General features: G+C 31.9%; 1 pseudogene; it reads right to left on the reverse strand.

The window, feature by feature from the left end:
- Positions 1 to 9,233: 9,233 nt before the first annotated feature.
- Positions 9,234 to 10,087, reverse strand: LOC128161015 (trace amine-associated receptor 8-like; annotated as a pseudogene).
- Positions 10,088 to 20,082: the final 9,995 nt, after the last annotated feature.

Below are 20,082 nucleotides of genomic sequence, written 5' to 3' on the forward strand. Positions count from 1 at the left end.
CAATAAGAGGAATCGGTTGTCAATTTCTATATAGTTTGTTTTAGCATATGTAGATCAAAAGAGCTCTTGTATAGAATTATATAGCAGAGAACATTATCATTAACGTCATCTTATATTGGCACATGCATAATAAGTATTTATAGGTAAAGATCTGCTTTTTCTGACAAATCAATTCAACCTGAGCTGAAAAATCACACTGCTTACTTGTTTGACGTGTTGTTATTATATGGAGCATTGTTTTGGTTTTGTTCGACAAATAAATATAATGCATAATGGAAAGATCCAACATTTTGAAAAAAAATGTGTTTATGTTTTTTTGTTCTTATTCTGTTAGGTTAAGTTTGTGTTTGTTTTCCTCAGATTGTTTTTCGTATAGAATGAACTGGTTTACGAGATTGAATTAAAAACTTATTCGAAAATGAAACACTACTAGACACTGTATTTTCAAATTAGAAATTTTTACACTTTTAAAATTACAGGGATTTCAACACATAGGTTATTCGTTTTCATATTATAGAAATAACTACACCCCATCCCCTCTCCCTGAATGGTTTTAGATTTTTTAAAAATCAAGTTTACATGATCAATAAATTCTTACGTGATCAATGCGTTTTTGACAAACTAGGCAAGATAATCTTTGGATTAAAACATCATTCCTCTCATGGCCTAGACAACTGCAAACTCTATATTTCGCTTGCATCGTTTTAAATGAATGTTATTTCAAATTTCTAAAATTGAATAAGGGTTCAATTCTGAGAGAGCAGATGTGGAATTGAAAATATTAAATGAAAATCAATATCTTATTATATTTAATTTATTCTAGCTTAATATCCCTATTTTATGATAATATCCACTACTGGAGATTTCAAAATTGCTAAGAAAATCGTTCCGGCTTAGTTCTTTTTTTCCGAATTCGGTGTCTTGATTTTTGGCCAGTTGCTATATTGACAAGCATTTTTTCATTAGTAATAAACTTATGATAATTGTGGCTTATTAAATTCCGCTGGTGAATAAATACTTTAAAAAAACACATGCAGAAATGACAAGAGGAGAAATAAATTAAGTTTTGAAATAACCTGATATAAAATCATTTGATACAGATTTTTATTCAATCATATATTAATTCTATGTTTTCCTGCACACTGGTCACTAACTCGCCATCGCTTCTCTTACCTGGAATAACATTGTGTAACATATTTTTTAAGATATACAACATTGGGTATGCACAGTGTGACGATATTTATCATTTTGTTGGGCGTTGTTCTGCATGCATATGATTTAGCAGGCTATTCAGAATGTTGGCAACTTTTTGTTAAAGTGAACATAATTTATGTGACCGATGAACTGGGTGTATGAATTAATAGGATTTTTTTAACCTCTGTAATCCAACTGAGCGATATATGAACATGTACTATACTGTACTCACTGGTATTTGATTGAATTATATTCTTGAACAGTGTACAAATAATGAAATTAGTATATGTGTCCGATGGACTGAGTGTATAAATTGACAGGTTTTTTTTTAAACTCTAGTTATTAAAGTATTTGTTGTTACTTACCATGATACATGTCATTTACCTATTCACTCACATAATTGTTTTAAAGAGGACACGATAAAATACCTAGTTATTCACAACGTTAAAATTGATGAATATATTGCATGCAAGAATTTATCAAACAATAAATACTACAGAGATGAATAGGAACCCTGTTATCCCGTACATGAGTAAAAGCACGAAGTCGATGGGAAATAATTGTTGAAAAGTTACAAAATGGAACACTTATTTAAAAATTGTTTTTAAAAATTAAATTGGAAATTTTTCCTTTTCGATAATTTTCTTTTAGCTTAATTATGTAGGAGGGGCCAAGTAGCACGCGGTGCATCGTGTGAACTATTCTATTTCACAGGCCTAACACTTGGAATCCTGAAACAAAAACCCGGCTAAATGGCAGACGATAGAAACCTAAAGCATAACAATTGGATTTCAGTGGTAAACATTCAATTTAAGTATTATAATTAGCACAAAAATTATGTTCTGTTCTCTCTCTCTCTCTCTCTCTCTCTCTCTCCCTCTCTCTCTCTCTCTCTCTCTCTCTCTCTCTCTCTCTCTCTAATATCCCGCACAAGCGCGGGAATTGATTTTTTTTTATATTTGAACAAAAACTAATTAGTGGATCAATACACGTACTGCATGGCTGGGTATTTAAAGGAGCGGAAAGGGGTGAACAAAATCTTAATTTTTTTTGCAATATGCTTTTGATATTACTTCAAAACAATGAAAAGAGGTATCTATAGTGTCGTATCGCTTTATTTCGTTCTTTAAAGCAAAATGAACTGCAATTTTTATGGGGTTTTATTACGAAAATGTTATTTTCTACTAAAAAGACTATACATATCATGGCTTTTAAATTTCTGTTAGCAATATTTTGGTGGAAAAGGTCGTTAAGAAGCCTTAATTGAAGCAAAAATGAATTATTGTCGCCTTGTACACATATTCATATGTTATGTATTTCTTAGATGATAAATCGATCCAGTTACAAAAATTAATGAGTTTTTAAAAATCTTATTAAAGTTTAATCTATATGCATACTTATAATACCAGGAGGTTTTTGCAGCAAATTAAAATTCTAAAAATTACAGCTCATATTGCTTTAAGTCAAATCAACCTAGGATGCTTCCATTGTCCCTAGTAAGTTAAAGGCGCATGTGTATAAATAAGTCAAAACTCTACGCATAGAAATTATCCGATATGGGTTACTGAAGCTATCAATATGGAATAATGGAAAATCGTGAAAATAAATCTACAGCAACAGCATTTCATGACAACATATTTTAATGCAAAACACCTTCTTTTAAATACAAAACAGGGTATCACTATAGTACGTAATATAAATGTAAGTATTTAAGCGACCATTCAATAATCTTTCAAAAATGCCATAATATTTTACTCATTGCAATATGACAATAAATTCCACCGATCAGGAAACTGTTATGTTTTGCAAAAATTTCACCGCATTTGGGCTTATACAAAAAAAAATTCCATCTCCCTCTGTTTCTATATCATTCCAAATAAGAGACGCGGGTGCCTTCTCCGCGGTAAACATCGCTACTTCTGGTATAACTTCACCAGCAGCGCATCTAGGGGGTCCTTCGACAGCTTTGGCATACATTTCTTCGTGTTTGGTGGAATTGCCTGGATCAATTTCAATCACCGTCGTTAACGGGGTTTCAAAAGTGACACAGGTTCGTCCGATGAATCTAAATTAAAATCCATGAAACCTCCAAAACTCTGAAACAACGTCGTCTTCTGTTAAACATATTTTTTTTAAATTTTGTCTGCTGCATGGCTTAAGATGTTTTAAGACACAATATCCAAGTTTATCTTTATCAATTTTTAACATCATGCCAATTTGACCAGTCTTACTGCAATTAGTGAATTATTTTCATTCATAAGTCGACTCGATATATCTACAGTCCAGGGACTTTTTCGTGTTTTTTCCCGATTACGACAAAGAGCACACGGCGGGTGTGACCGGCCAGCAGAGGATGCTCACTCCTTTTAGGCACCTGATCCTACCTCTATCTTTTTGGAGGTCCGTGTTGCTTTGATTTGAATTTGCATTTCCTTTTATAGATTTTTGAGATGGTTTACGGTTTGATATTGTCATTTTTTTCATTACTGCTAGTCCATCGGGTGACAAACATTGGCACATTTTCTGAAAATGATGCAAGGATAGTAATGTTGACATTAGGGCCATCAATGGGATATTTTTATTTTGCGTTAAGACAAATGTATAGCGATGTCAATTAAAAATACTATCGGATCAAAAGAACCATTTCATAGTTCAATCATAGCTTTAAACATATATAACATACATATTTAAATGTATTGTGGTGTTGTGTTAATTATACCATGGTTTGGGATTCACAACCCCAGGTAACCTTATGAGACTTCCGATGAGACTTCCGGAGTCGTGAACCAAACAATGGTGAATTTTACACAACACCACAAAACAGTAAAAAATGTATAGTAAATATATCAATTACATTGTAATTTTTATCACTGTGCCAAATAAGGATTTCAGAAAAAATAAGTTTAAAAAACATTTGGGAAGGGTGTCAACCCCTCCCATCTCCCATAATTCAGACCAATTGTCTCGTTTTATGCATAACCCAATCTGATCATAGTTTACAACGTTATATCAAAAGTTTACTTCTATTTTTTGTGGTATAATGATGTATTGAATTTTAAGAATATGCATGCAAGAGTATGCATCTATTTGCAGATTTAAACGAAAGTTGTCTTATCCAAAGAATAAATCCGAAGATTTAGCCGTGTAATTGGTTACCCCGTCCTGGAAAGTTCTATCCCATTCTCTCACCAGGGGTCGTTCTATCCATCAAAACTAAAACTGCACAACCAAGAAACGGAATGGCACATTTTATTTTTTCAACATCTGTTAAATTTTAACTTCTGAGAGTACTCTAAATAAGTTACTAGTTAATATATTTGTTCTTTACGTAATCATTCCAATTTTTTTCATTGCAAGCATATATTTGGATGCAAACTACATCTGACCTTGATCCACCAAAAGCTGTCCACCACTTTACTCTCAGTTTTGCTACTTCGGGCTTGTTTATGGAAAAATAATTTCACAATTATAACTTATCAGTTAAAATTCAATTATACCTTACAGACATCACCTCACATGTGTTGAAACACAAAAGATGTTACTCTGGTGCAGTCATTTTGTATTTTATTTTCAAAATGTCTTAATTTATAAGTATAGATGCATCTTTAAGTTATGCGTGATTAAGTCTACAATATAATGAATTGTCTTACGTAAACTTAATACGAAGTGTAACATTATTTTATAATGAATCTGTCTTATTCAAAACAATCCATAAGTTGTTACTTCTTTTCATTTATACTTATTTGCATTAACGTTACATTTTTATGCACTAAACATTCATGTTTTCTCTAATAAATTTGTAACCCCATATCAAAATGATCCGTTGTCGTCGAATTTGCGTACACATCACCTAAAGCCTCTTTTTCTATTTATTGTTATTTTTTTAATAAACTTAATCATTTTAGAATTTAATTGGCTATTATTATTGTATTTTATTTATAAAACAAATATACATATATACATACATACATATATATATATATATATATATATATATATATATATATATATATATATATATATATATATATATATATATATATATTTATATTTATATATATATATATATATAATGTAGTGACACCTGCACGTAGAGATACGGGAGATGCAAAATATGTGTAAGATTGTCTCAAATTTCGGGAATCTAAGATATTGAGTTTTGTACATGTGGTGTTCTTTCAAGATTCTTTATAAAAGAAAATCAAAAATATTCATGAACAATAGTTCAAGGATCATTTTTATTGATCTTTAATCGATGCACACGTGTACATTACGAATATTATCTAGCAAATTTATCGTCACTCGGAGCATGAACGTCAAACAACCGGATATCATCTGCACACATATACACATTCGTGCTTTTTTATGAAACTTTTAACTCAATCTCTTCTGTTAAAATTTAAATTTAAAAAAAAAAAACTAATTAACTCTTTCTGAGTCAACTGTATTCTTCTGTGTCTAGATGTATATTTTCTTGTTTTTCTTGATTGTCTGATCATCGGTTAATTTCGGGGGGAATGAAGAGTACACATTACTTATATTATTATTACGCTTCGAACATATGTAGTAAAAATGGTTTTATATTTTACAAAAGATATTTCTTTACGTAATTTTATTGAATGTCACATTTTTGTCCAGATAATTATCCAGCTAATTATAAAATCTAGAAACCGGATAGTGTGTTACTTCTTGACTTGATTGTTAAGAAATAACAATCAACATGTGTTTTAAAAATGCTCGATTTAACTATAAATAAATGTCAAGCTTCGGTGCAGCAAAATGTAAATGATGTTGGTGTGAATAACAGTGCACTGCTTCAGAAGAAAATGTGCTCATTACATATATTTATAGCTTTCTCCCTAGAAAAAGCCTTTTTGCAACTTGTGAGGACATTGAAAAGAAGTAGTTCCAAAGGAAATGCATAATTAGTGAAATTGTCATCTGTTGTTATTTATCTGAAAACGAAAAATACAACGAGAAATGCGAGGGATAAAGGGTGCCAGGGAGTTGTTGCATGAGGAGGCGCACACACTGCCAATGGATATGGAGTGGTGGGAGTGAATCATCAGCTGGAGGAGGGGAATAATTTTGAGCGAGTTTACAGGGTTGCTTTTGTGGAACAGGTGTGCTTTACTCCGTCAGTTTCAGATTTGAAACCTGTAGGTCAGCCATATGTACCTTGTCCTGAAGATGCACGAGATAAACCAGGAGATAATGCCCGGTAGAACCGAGTGCCTTTGTTGCGGGGCAGACTATCTCCATTTCGTTGATTTCTGTAATTAATTTATATAATGCAGCAATACAATTAATATTGTTTTGAAACACTCATCGAAGCATGCTTTTTGCATCGGACTTGGGACACATATGGCATAACTTTTTTTTTATATTCAACTTCCACATGATATTTCTGGTTTGAACAGTCCTTTTTTTACGCTCATATATTCTTTTTTATTTATACAAAAATAACCTTTCGACACTTTAGCTATATTCATATTTTTTCTGCAATTTCTGTTTATATATCATAAGAGTTGTAAAGGAAGGTGTAAATATCTCTTAAGACGACATATTATTAGATATGTATGTTGTGTACATATAATTTATTGTATTAATGTATCATATGTTGTTGATTAAAGTCTTGTTTCGTAAACACTTAGTTGAATTCTAAACTGCACTTTTGATTTTCAATGTTTATTAAGACGTGTATCAAAAGAAGTTTTGCTTTCTTATTGATATATTAAAACCATATGAACTACATACTGTCTGACAAACGTGTTTTGTTGTTTACAAAACAAGTATCTTTATTTTCATAAGTCCTATTATAAAGGTATTATGACATATATTCAGCTTTGTTTTCTGTAACGAAGGAAATCCTGCAATGGCTGCGTTTGCAAACACTGTCTCAGTAGAAAGCTTGTCTTTCATATAAGAAACAATGTTGAAAAGATTATCACCCTCTCAAAATAATGACTGTCTAATATCAACAATTTAACACTGAATTTTGTTTATCCTGTATACTTGAATCGATGTAATCTGACATAATACAATCTCTATTTGTCAGAAGACTTGCTTTTTGTTCTGTGTACCTTGTAAACTTGTCAGGGTCTGGCAGGTATCGATAGGAGGTCAAGTTTTCTTGAAATTTGCAGGAATGATAGAAAATAATTATCTCTGCATTTGCTTTTTTCATTTTTCAAAAATTTCTTGTCCCACGACAAAAGCTTGTGACATTGAAATCTCAAAAATGGTGAGGACTTGAGCATTCAGACTTTTTAGGATGATAGACCTATACTTGTAGATGTCTATAAATTATTTTGTTATGTTCGTCATAACTTCCGGTCGTCACCGGAAGCAATTAATTTTTTGTTTGCATTTAATTTATTTGTTATAGAATTGAAGTATAAGTACTAATTCTTACATATGTCATCTATCCAATGTTAAATAAACAAAAAAAATCTACTTCCGATGAGATATCGCAAATATCTCAAATAGCGTTTTTCAAAGCAAATATTATACCTCCAAGATCTCAGAAAGCGCAAGTGACAAAGATACGAAACTTACAAGAATGATAGACATTTGATAGAAAATGCGTTTTAATGCTTTCATTTTATCAACTGTGACAGTGAAGTGACTTCCGGTGCTCACCAGAAGGGTTCAAACAAATCAAGTTGTTTGAAAGTTTAATAGTTTTTCTTTAACAGTTTTAGTAAATTTGAAAATTGATAAAGGACAGTTGTTAATCTTCAAAAAATACTAACTGTTATTTTCACTGAGCATTCCTTTTTGTCTGTTTCCTGCAAGAGACAAAAAATTAATGACTCCTCGAGATGTCGAAAACGTTGACGACTTAAACAACCAAACTTTGATAGCCGTGAGTAAGCATTATTGTTAACATTATTTTGTTTGATTCGTTGCAACTTCCGGTCATATTTTTTTCATGGAATGAATATATCAGTATACAATCTTATAAAATTAATTAGACAATGATATATAAGCAAACATATTTTACTTCCAGTGAGATATATCATATATTTTAGGTAATTTCCTATTCAAAGAATTAAAATTCGTGAGATTTTAGTCACTGTCAGTGATTGAGACACGATTTTTTAAAATAAATGATAGACATTTGATTGAACATGTGTTCAACAGATTTTATTTTGTCAACCGTCACTTCCAGTACTCACCGGAAGAGTCCAAACAATTCATGTTTTAACATGTTTGATAGACTTTGTTAAGTGTTTCATCTAAACTAGTAAACAGTTATGTAACACTGTGCCGGATAATTATGCCAGTGCCAAGGTGGCATTTTTTGCATCCGCTTAAAAGGCATTTTCGGAAAAATTCATACATACAATATGATAGACCATTGTCTAGAAAATATATTACCACTTTTGTTTTTAGTGTGTTTCACCTGACAGGTGAGATATTTACCTTTAAAAATTAATATCGAATAGGAAAATGATAATTCCCATAGGTGAAATGTTCTCCTACAGGAAATATTGACAATCCTATAAGATTTTCTAAAAATCCTAGAGGAATTATATTTCCTGTAGGAGAATGGTATTTCCCATGGGAATTTGATTCAAACAGGCAGTTTTCCTATAGGAAACTAATATCTCCTATCGGATTTTATCAAATCCTGTCGGAACTGAAATTCCTGTTGGAAGTTCTTGTATTCCAACAGGAAAATTTCAAATTTCCTTTATGATTATTGTTTTCCCTATGGAAAAAATTACTTTTCTTTTATTATATTATAAAAATTTTTTTTTGAAAGGTAAATATCTCAATCATTTCATTTTATTTTAAAAACAAAGTGATCAATATTGTGTAAATCAATATCTTTTAAATGATCAGATCAAGGATATATAATATCAGATCAGACGCTCTTGATAAATTGTGAAAGAAATAGTATACAAGGGTACCAGGAAAAGTTTAAGCATCCAATGAAAGTATAAATATAGAAATTGTAAAGACGTGTTTTATATGATGGAGAAGAAGACACTCGAAATACAAACATCAAAACTAGTATATCGGTTACGATATTAGACAAGCGAAACAATACAAATAATAATTATACTAATGATCACTGTGACAACAATTTTCATTCTTCTTTGTGTTTGATCTGTTACAGCAAGAGAATGTCGTAATGTTCTGATTTTTTTTTTACATGTAACAGGATAATTATAGAACAAACTATTAACAGTATAAAGGTATCGACAATAATCGTTCAAACAGTTATTGTACCTAATATTTTCATCAGTTTCTTGCAACCCAACCTATTCCGCTTGATATTCATATTGTGAGTGAACACAGACACACCGCTGTTACAATGATATGTCGTCTGCTTTATAGGGGGTACACTGTGATTAAATATCTTACAGCGCACAGTAAACACACATGAAGATAAGAACTGAGATAAACAATGTCCGATATGAAATAACCAAAAAGGTTAATGTCAAATGTCAAAATGTCAAAAAGGTTAATTGTCAAATTCATAAAACTTAAGAATGTGACAGACAGAAAATCTGCAGAAGCTAACAGCCCGATCGCGGCGAATGTCGGAGTATGGAATTTGGGATCGCGTATGATTTTACATATTGTAGCAAGATTCCCAAGGACCCCAAAGAATGCAATAGTAAAAGTAGCACAAGCAAACACTTTTTCAAAAGTTGTTTCAATATACAGGAGTCGTAAAGTAGTTTCTTCAAAAGTTGAATCATCTCCAATTCCTTCTTCGATACTTATATTCACATCATCGTCTATATTCTTTGAAGCGGATGTGGTTATATTGAGTACATTTTTATTTTTAATGGGCAACTTAATCACATTTACTTAGTTGGTAAGCACAAACACGAACTAGTAACAGTCTTTTAGTCTCTGTGTCTACAACAATCATCGACCATGAATGCAACACTGATCCAAGAAAAAAGGATGTGCGTGTAATAAAGAGGAAGACTTGGCTTATAAAGTTTTATTGAACGTCACATGACTGTATATCTCTTTTAATTTACTCCCCCTTTTGAATTTGTGGTGACATATGCGATGAAGAATATTTTTGTGTTACAACATCATTTTGTTTATTCTGATGGGGTTTTCTCATCATATTAATTTTTGAACTTTCATTATCATAATTTTAATAACAATTATCTTGTTTAAGACAGCACATGAGCAAAAATGCACAATGTGTTCATTGTACTGTTAACTACGTAGAATCTTTAAATGGGCGTTAACTACATAAGAGTTTCAATGTAACTGACCGACTCCTGTTCAATCAGATCGTAGCAGGCGGATATGAGACATTACCGCTCGTAACGTGAGAGAGAGAGAGAGAGAGAGAGAGAGAGAGAGAGAGAGAGAGAGAGAGAGACAGAGACAGAGAAAGAGAGAGAGAGAGAGAGAGAGACAGAGAGAGAGACAGAGAGATGGAATGCTTGTGTGTTAATGGAGTATTGAGAATGTTATAATGGAGTATATGACAGGGTAAACACTTTGAAAATCATTTTTGTACTGTATAACGGTAATTAAAAATGTTCTGAGTTAAAGGTTCCTTATTGACAATGGATGTGGTAATCTGTTTTAAGCCACAATACCACCTTAATGTACCTGACAAAATCAAGGTTCAGTGATATTCTGTTTTCAGCAATATTTCAAACTGTATGAAAGTAAAGTAAGAAAAATTATGGAATAATTGAATGTAATGGAGAGAGCGAGAGAGAGAGAGAGAGAGAGAGAGAGAGAGAGAGAGAGAGAGAGAGAGAGAGAGAGATAGTTATACAAATCAATTTTTCACAAGTTCTGTTAATCTTTAAATATGATTATGTAGCCAATTAGCACAGTAGAGAGTCTCTAGACACGATTTCGTATGGAAATACTTGGAACAAAGGGCTAATTTTTTGGGTTTGTTTACCATCTTTTAGATATGATTAGAATCTTAATTTTAGTAATCTTTATAATTTAGATACTGTACAAATAAATGATACGGAATTGTTATAGAAACGAGGAATATCCGTTGCTGGCGGCGTTGTTTGTATACATTATACATTTGTAAGACTAGGAAGTCTTATCGTGTTTAAAATGCAAGACATATGTTAACTTGTACGTCCAAGTATGTAATCATGTAACCTTTGTAACTCAGGCATAAACAGTTAAGATTGGACGTCTTGGGTCTGTAATCTAAAAACTGTAACAGATGAACTCTTGCAGTTGTAAATGTTGTTTATTATTTGCAGGAAAATGCCACTAAGATACGCGTTTACATCTTAATTTTCTGAAGAAAAAACCCATGCCATGATTTGTATATCATATATACTTAAACTAAAAATATTTAACAAAATGCAATATAAACACCATGTGATGAATGATCATTGTCAACATATCGTTCAGTGCCCATATATTTGTCTATTCTCAAATTTCCTGTCCATTTTTGCCTGCTGCTTGTACACCAAGATGACATCATTTATAATTCACGATTATAAACAACTACAAAAAGTTATATACTCACTTAATACGTTTTCAATTCAGTTTAAGTACGCAGCTATCGCATCCGTTTCATAAATTAATCATATCATTATATAAAAAAAGATCCAAACTTCAAAGTTTGATATCTAAATTTGAAGAATTGCTAAATGACTCCTGAAAAATATATCTTTGAAATTCATCATGTAACAAATATATCTCAGTTGATTTACTTGTTTTTGTCAAAGTTCAAAATCATCATGAATGTACAGACTGAAGATAAAAGTGATCGCACGATATATATATATATATATATATATATATATATATATATATATATATATATATATATATATATATATATATATATATATATATATATATATATATATATATATATATATATATATATATTTATATATATATATATATAAGGGGAGATTTTTTTTTTAAAGGAGGGAACTACTCCATGATAAGTCGATTTTCTATGTGTAAATTGATTTTTTTTTACCGGGGGGGGGGGGCTCTTTGATAAGTCAATTTTTGTATGTATGTTTAAGAAAAAAAAACTCTACTGCAAAAAAAGGGGATGAACTGACGTACGTTACAATCACTTCAAAAGAGGGGATAGAGTGCAATGAACATTTATATTTAAATTTTATTATTCAACAACATTGTATCTGAGATTGAACTATTGTTCTACTTATAAATAAATAAATAACAAATCTTATAAATTTTGAATATAGTAAATTTACTGTAAAAATAGGGATGTTTTATTTTATTTTGCAATCAAATTCATTTACATTGTTTATTTTATTTTTATTGATTTATCATAATTCATTGTTTGATCACATGCTGCGATCGCCTCAACGGTCGCACCGTAAAACATATTATGTTATTGAATTTTTTAAAAAAGCATGTATTGTTATACAAACAAACAAAATAACACTAACAGCAAAACAAATAATAAAAAAATAAAATTATATTATCTTTATCAGCTAATTTCCAACCCTGATTAATATTGATGAGTCGCCAAAACTAATAAGATATTCGAAAGTAAAACTCTTCCCGAATGTGCTGCATTTTTAAATCAGACATTTCATCAGTTAGTCATTATTAATGTCCCGATAATTCTATATTGTTTGCCTTTTTATAAAATCAATCGATCGACACTGTGATAAAAACACGCTTTTGAAATTGCAGAATCAGATGTATTCTAGTTATATCAACATCCGTTGATAGGCAATTTGTGCCAATGAGAAAACAAATTATTTGACATTGACAAAAAAAACCCCATAAATCACAAACTTCGTGATAGAATCATTAAGCTACTGAATGGTCTGCCTCTCTCAATGCACTGATAATCACGTACTTCAACATACTTTATGATTGATAAAGATAATCCCATAAATGCATACCACATTTGCGGAGTGCAGGTCTACACTCGAAATGGATTTTCATGTTTTACAGAGTTGGTTTTTGCATAAAACTATCTTACATGTTTGTGGTAAGTAAACTTAAAAACAGTTCATTTGTTGTTTTTTTTAATTTGGTACATAATTGTCCTTTGGGAAACAAAAAAAAATATTAAAAATATAAAATTTAAAAAAAGAGAATAAAATGTAACCACTCCTTAAAAGATACATTTTAAATACAAATTAATGTGGTGTGGTGTTATGATGTCAAAGTTTGACTTTTCCACATTGACATCGTTTTGCACCCTTATTCTTTCGCCTAACATTAGAATAACACAGTTATACACAGCAAGCAAATAAAATCAAAAACTGCTGAAAGTTACATTTTATGTTGTAGTGAAACTCATACTATATCCCATTTTGACGAACACCACAAATGGTGTGTACTTGTTCATTTGTTTTCATTTAATGCAAACTAATGCCTTTAAGTGTCATTTTTATTTCCACTCCAAGTTCTAAACAATTAATGAAACACTTTCTAAAAATCGCAGTTTGATAGTTTTTTCAAAGTGCGTTTTTGGAACCAAGTCAATTCACTTTGAAAAAAAAATTATATCGTTGATATTAACACACTTTGAAAAAAATTGTTTTGCAATTAGTCGAAATGATTGATACTTTTATATGCGATAAATGATTGTTTTAAGCTTGTTAAGCTTAATGCGATATATTTAAAAAAGAACCGAATGCATTCTCAGCTGCCTAGATCAGCAGTTTTTCTATTAGAATTATTCTTCTTTTCTCATAAGCTTACATAGTTTGACAATTTACGCATAAGAACAACTCTAGAGATTTAAATCATTACAAAATGACATTAATTTCATCGCTGGGCTACTGCATTTTCCTTTAGCTGTGTATGCAGCAAGTTTACTTCTTGTCTGGACATTTAGTTTATGCTAGAAACAAAATATTGATTATGACGATCATTATATAACATATTTCAACTGGCTTCAATTGCGTGTGCTAATTAACAAACTTGATGAAAACTATAATACGATACTTATGTTTATAAAGAAATATTATCTTTTAGAAAAACAGACTAGTGCAAGAAAAAAACCCAATAAAGCTTATTTAACTTTATAATAACATAATCTTTGTCAATAAAGCTTTTTTTATAATGAAGTTATTTATTTGATTAGAATTTGAAAAGAAGGTTTATGTTAAAACACTTAAAGTTTCTTTGACATACCAATGGAGAAATGCAGCTGGTTTTTTTTTCAATACCACTGTACTTAATTTACAATTTTTAACATAGCTTATTTCTTTTTCCGATCTTAAATGTTTACTACAAGTTGCTAAATATCACAAATGTGGAAGGAGAAATGAGGGATAGGGGACCTTCTTCCTGTATTCAGTGAAAGGTTGTACTCGGAATTGGCATGTATCTTTGATTAACCCTCACTACCACATCAACCTCGTTCTTATAGACGGTAACTGAGGTTCATTGGTATTAACATATTATCATGCTATCAACATTATAGAAATCCATTTACAAACATTAGAACACAAGGACATGATGTATTTGTAAAGATGGTTTTCTCACAAGAACGCTATTGATGCTTAATGAAAATGAATAAGCAGAATATATTATTCCCGCTGTTATTTTTATAATAAAAATGTGTCTGCATTTTTTACTAATGACAAAGGGCATCGTCATAAATGTTGACGTGAACATTTTTAGGCCATAACATTAGGGACATTTTGTTTCAGTTAGAGAACTTTTTGAACATTCGGCAATTATGCAAATTGTCAATATTATTTCAAAAGAAAGGATATACAATTATCTTTTATTATCAATGGTAAACAGATACATGTGTAAATGCCTATTTATTTTAATATTACTGTTTTAAAAAAAATGGATTAAGATGCCACATTATTTATAAATTTACCGAAAACCTTGTTGCATGTGTACAGCTGTATATTTACTTATATTTCATCAGTTATTTTGTATTATTTAGTTTATTTTTTGATTTTGCAACAATCAACGAAAAACAATGATATGATGACGTCGGCTTTGACAACACTCACACCGCAAAATAACATAACAAAGAACACCAGCAGTCTTTCCCCAACAACTGTCCAAAATGCACTCTCCACTTCCTTTGGGACATCAGCCGATCAAGATGTTCAAGATAACAAGTTGTCGACAAACGCTGCTGAAATTACTACAACCACGAGTTCATCGTTACAAATGAATGACAATATGCAATTTATGGAAGCGGAAACATCCACGCATATTGTCCAAAACTCACCGTCTTTAGATTCTTTAGCCGAAAACTTTAGCGTCGAACGGGAAGAAAAAGGTAAGAAAGCATATACTGCTTCAAAGTGATCCATTTCAACTTAATCATGGTCTAAGTTATTAGATCCAACAAAACTTCCAGGATTGTAATGCATTAAAGGTCATGATCATCGCGGGTATGATAAGGCAACTTTCAGCGAAGCGAGCTCTACCGGCAAGGCGTGTGTAAATAGAAAATTCGGACTAGTTGCACATTCATTCAACGGATTTTTTTGGCGTCAGTAAATCGGGCCAGTAATGCCTTGTTTTAATCGTCCCAGTAATTCCCCGTAAATATGGTTTCCCATTTCACACTCTCACGAGAACAAGATAAAAGACAATGTACATCATGCATTGTAAATAAAATAATTCCATTACATAAGACAAACAGAGTTGTCGTTCCTTCGAGTGACGTCACAATGGATTTCTTGCATATTGATCCGACAGAAAATTTTCGGCGTCCACAAAGCAATTTATCAATGTCGGACGATCTCACTAGACTTGATTCCTTCTCGTGAGAATTAAAGTAAAACTTTTGAGAAACAGATAAATTGTGTAATTTCAAGAATATCATGCTTTTAAAGTAAACAAAACAGTGTATTTCACTATAGTTTTCTTCAGTGTTTTTTCAAAGAGACAGACGACACTTGACCGACGTGAATTTTGACGTCACAATAAGGGGAAATTACTCTAAGTTGTTATTGTAAATCTGCTGAAATATAAATACCAAAATCTTCTCAAAATCTTGCAAAGCTAACGAATGGGGACATCTTTTTTTTTTTAAATAGGAAACAGTTGTAACTTGTTCTCATTTGGATGAATGCTCACATTTTTTTTATTCACTATATATTTACAGTAATTAATTTCCAGGAACCCTTTCTAAAAGGGGGCGCGGCAGCATCATTCAAAAAATATTTACAAGCAAAATGAAAAAGAAATTCTCAAAATCAGGGAAATTCTAATCCGGGTGAGGAATGTTGAGTGCGTAGTATGCATTTAGCTCTTTAACTGCTCAATGGTATTTTTATTATCACATTTATTACATCCTCCCGGGGGGAGGGGGGGGGGTCCAAAACCATTTTTCTTATATGATCAGCAAATTTTTTTTATACGTAAATTATGATTTTTTTTAAACGAGGGGGGGGGACTCTATGATAAGTCAATTTTTTATATGTAAGTTTAAGAAAAATGTCGGCTGCAAGAAAAGAGGAAATAAACTGCAATAAAAATTATGTTGAAATTAAATGTTAGTAGCGATTGCACTTCAATGAACATTCAATTTCATTGATCAACTTAACAACGAAATCCATGAAAATTGGTATTCAACGAATATTGGTGAAACCACAGTATATCTTTGATTTCTCTGTATTATGTATACTTAATATTTATGACGTCACGGGCAAGTTTAATAAAGGAGATCAATGTCGGGAGACAAATCATCGAAACGCAGTGTAAACAATGCCGAAATAAGACTTATTTAATACAGATACCCAAGATTTAGATGAATATCAGGATATAATCAGGATAATACAAGCATGGATATTTTATCAGCGAGTGTTACGCATTAACGCATCACCTGTTAAAAAGGTACGCAGATAGACATTTATATGGCTTGACCGGCCTTTCTTCTGTCAGCGTGTACAAAATAGGCAAAAATGTAACACTACCACGAATATTATGAAAGTTGAATTTGGCAAATATTAAAAGCATACGACCTAAAACACTTGAAAAGTGCTGCTAGAATCATGTGCTTCGTTGTTGTAAATAAAAAAAAAAATACGTACATGTAGTTCTTTTAATGAAATTGCAAAAGTTGAGATGGTTTCCGAAAAATAATGACGATATTTATTTTATGCGATTGACAATAGGACTTTAGCAGAGATACTAATTAACATGAACTATTTGCCGATCGATTTATTATATCATACATACAAATGAACTTCGTGGTAGTGTTACACTTTTTGATTTTTTTGTTAAGGTAAAAAAGATTAAGACATCTTTTTTTTAAACTGTCAAGTAATACCATGGCACGGTAGCTGCAGGTCTGTAACTCCTGGTCTGGAAAAATTCAGGTCGTCCATCCGAATATTTTAAGACCGGGAGCTACATACCTGCAGCTACATTGTACATAGCACGGTAGCTTCAAAGAGCGACTTCGAAGAAGAAGTACAACTAGAGCAAAGCTCGTTGCAAAGCAACGAGTGGGTCTTCCGTTAATGTCGGAAGTAAAGCTGGAAGTTCCTGTAAAAGCAGAGCTCTTAAACCAATAACAAGAGAACTTAAAATAAAAATGTGAAAAAAATCGAATATTCCTGGTACGACTTAACAAAATACGATTGATTTTAAGTACGACTTAACAAAGACCTTTCTGATTTTCAGAACGACTGAACAAAAAAAATCCGAATGTGTTCAGGTACGACTTAGCAATTATTTTTGGTGCGAGTTAATTTTACTTTGAACATTACGCTATTTTTTAAACCAAGGACGCAGAATCAAAATTTCCGGAAAAATCAATTTTTAAACCCTGATATCTCTGTAATGCATCGTCTGATTTTCAAACGGATTTCAGTTTCGTATTCAGCATGACCAACTCTACAAACCTCATAATTAATTGAAATTGAAACGAAAAATTCGAAAATTCGAAAATTTTAAAACACTTCCGGTTTGGACCGGAAGTGACGGAAACTTAATTCCAGCCTTATGTCCAAATAAAAACGATTAATGCTTCAACACAGAAAATCCCAAGTCTCTATCTTGAAGCGTTTTTGAAAAACGCCCTGGACAAAATCACTTTTTTGAAATTTAAAAATTGACGTAACGTAAAAACAAAAGTGACGTCGCAGTTAAAAATTTGACATCTCTGAGGCACAATAATGCCTAATAATCCCTGAAAGTTTCATGTATATCCGTTGAAAACTTTTTGAGATATTAAGCTTTAAAAAAGTCAGAAAAATAAAGAAAAAGAAAAAAAATAATAATAAAAAGAAACAATAGAAAAACAAGAGGGTCTTCCGTTGGAAACGGAAGACCCTAACTATAATATCTTGGTAAACACATTCACTTGATATAAATCCTTTGTACAGTTACAGTGTTTAAATTTTTTATAATATCGACGGTCATTACATCTAAGTTGCCTTAAAGCCTCTTTCACAATTAGCGCACGAGCACTTAACAACACTTGGCGTCCAGAATGTTTTATATTCGCACGAGCTCTCGCATTCGTTGCATGCGTTTTAGTGCTCACATCAAGTCTACTCAAAATAGTGGACATGCACACTATTCAGACGCGACCGAATGCGATCCAAATCATAGCAGTGCAACGCACGAACATTAGTATGAACGTTTTACAACGTTTTGTGTACTCAAAAGAGTGATGCACGATTTTAAAGGCCGTAAGATGAATCGCAGTTGTTAATGCGTGTATTCTGCGACCATGAGACTGTTGCTCGTGTTGTCTTGCAACTGTTTACTATCATTGCACAACTTATCAGTAATATGCCTTCAACTATGTATACTGAATAGCGTCGGAAATGGGCTGTTTTTATACCCCCTCTGACTCGCAAGAGCATTCGTACCATGGAACGCATGATCGCACGTCCAATTGCATTGGCGCACGTTCAATCGTCCGATCACCTGGTCTCTCACGCAATCCCATCGCATAATCTTTTAACAGTCGCTTTCATTGTAGAACAGTCGCATATTGACGCAAGCTGTGTCGCAAGATTTAATGCGTTTACATCGCAAAGCGCTCACGTAGATCGTGCGAATTTCGTACGAATACTCTAAAAAAAAATTCAAATGCAATAACATTTATTTCGGCAACAGTTTACGATTTATATCTAATTTTATCGGTCGCACGAATGTTCAGTCGCTTCTGCTCGTGTGCCAATTGCGAAAGGGGCTTTACCTACCCGCGATACAATTGACTATTTAAAATTCTTGTTTACAAATTTTCCTTCAAGCTCGATTAAGCATGTTTTTCTTACACTTTAAACATTTAAGAAAATATTTCAATGCCAGAATTAACAAAAAATACAAGCTTCAAAGTTAATTATTGCATGCAATAAAATATAAAAATATTTAAATAATAGCTACAAATATGTATATAACATAAAGTTAACGATACTAATGCATGATTCATATACAACAGTAATTGGCTTGAACTGAAATATAGAGCTGTATAATACAAAGTTTAATATGTTTAAATATGGATTTAATCTGTATATTCTACGTTTTAGCGCCTGATTCCATTCAATTCTTTACTATGTCTGATAATAAACCGCCGTCGGAGCTGTTTGTCGGAATGGAAACTACTATTGCTGTAGTAGCTGAATTTCCACTTGGAGAATACGGAGTAGTTACGATGGCAGTTGTGGACGAAAGCATGGAGCTGTTCTTCGATGTGATGTCGATGTCTTGCAAGCATGGACTCTCAATTAACAGTGAAAAAGAGTACACAATAAATGCAGAGTCAACTCGTGGGGTAATATATATTCACCAATAAATTTATTATTATTTATTATTAAATTCATACCTTTTGATTCAAACGATGTTCATTCAATAGTATGAAAAAGATTTCTCTTTTAAAACGCCCCTCTAGCTTGTCAGGTTTCAATACACGGCTTTAAATAGATAGTCTACGGGGATTTTGCATTGCATTAACCATAAATAAGCCCGGATGAT

The sequence above is a fragment of the Crassostrea angulata genome, chromosome 8, assembly GCF_025612915.1.
Source record: "Crassostrea angulata isolate pt1a10 chromosome 8, ASM2561291v2, whole genome shotgun sequence".
In the NCBI taxonomy this organism is placed as follows: Eukaryota; Metazoa; Mollusca; class Bivalvia; order Ostreida; family Ostreidae; genus Magallana; species Magallana angulata.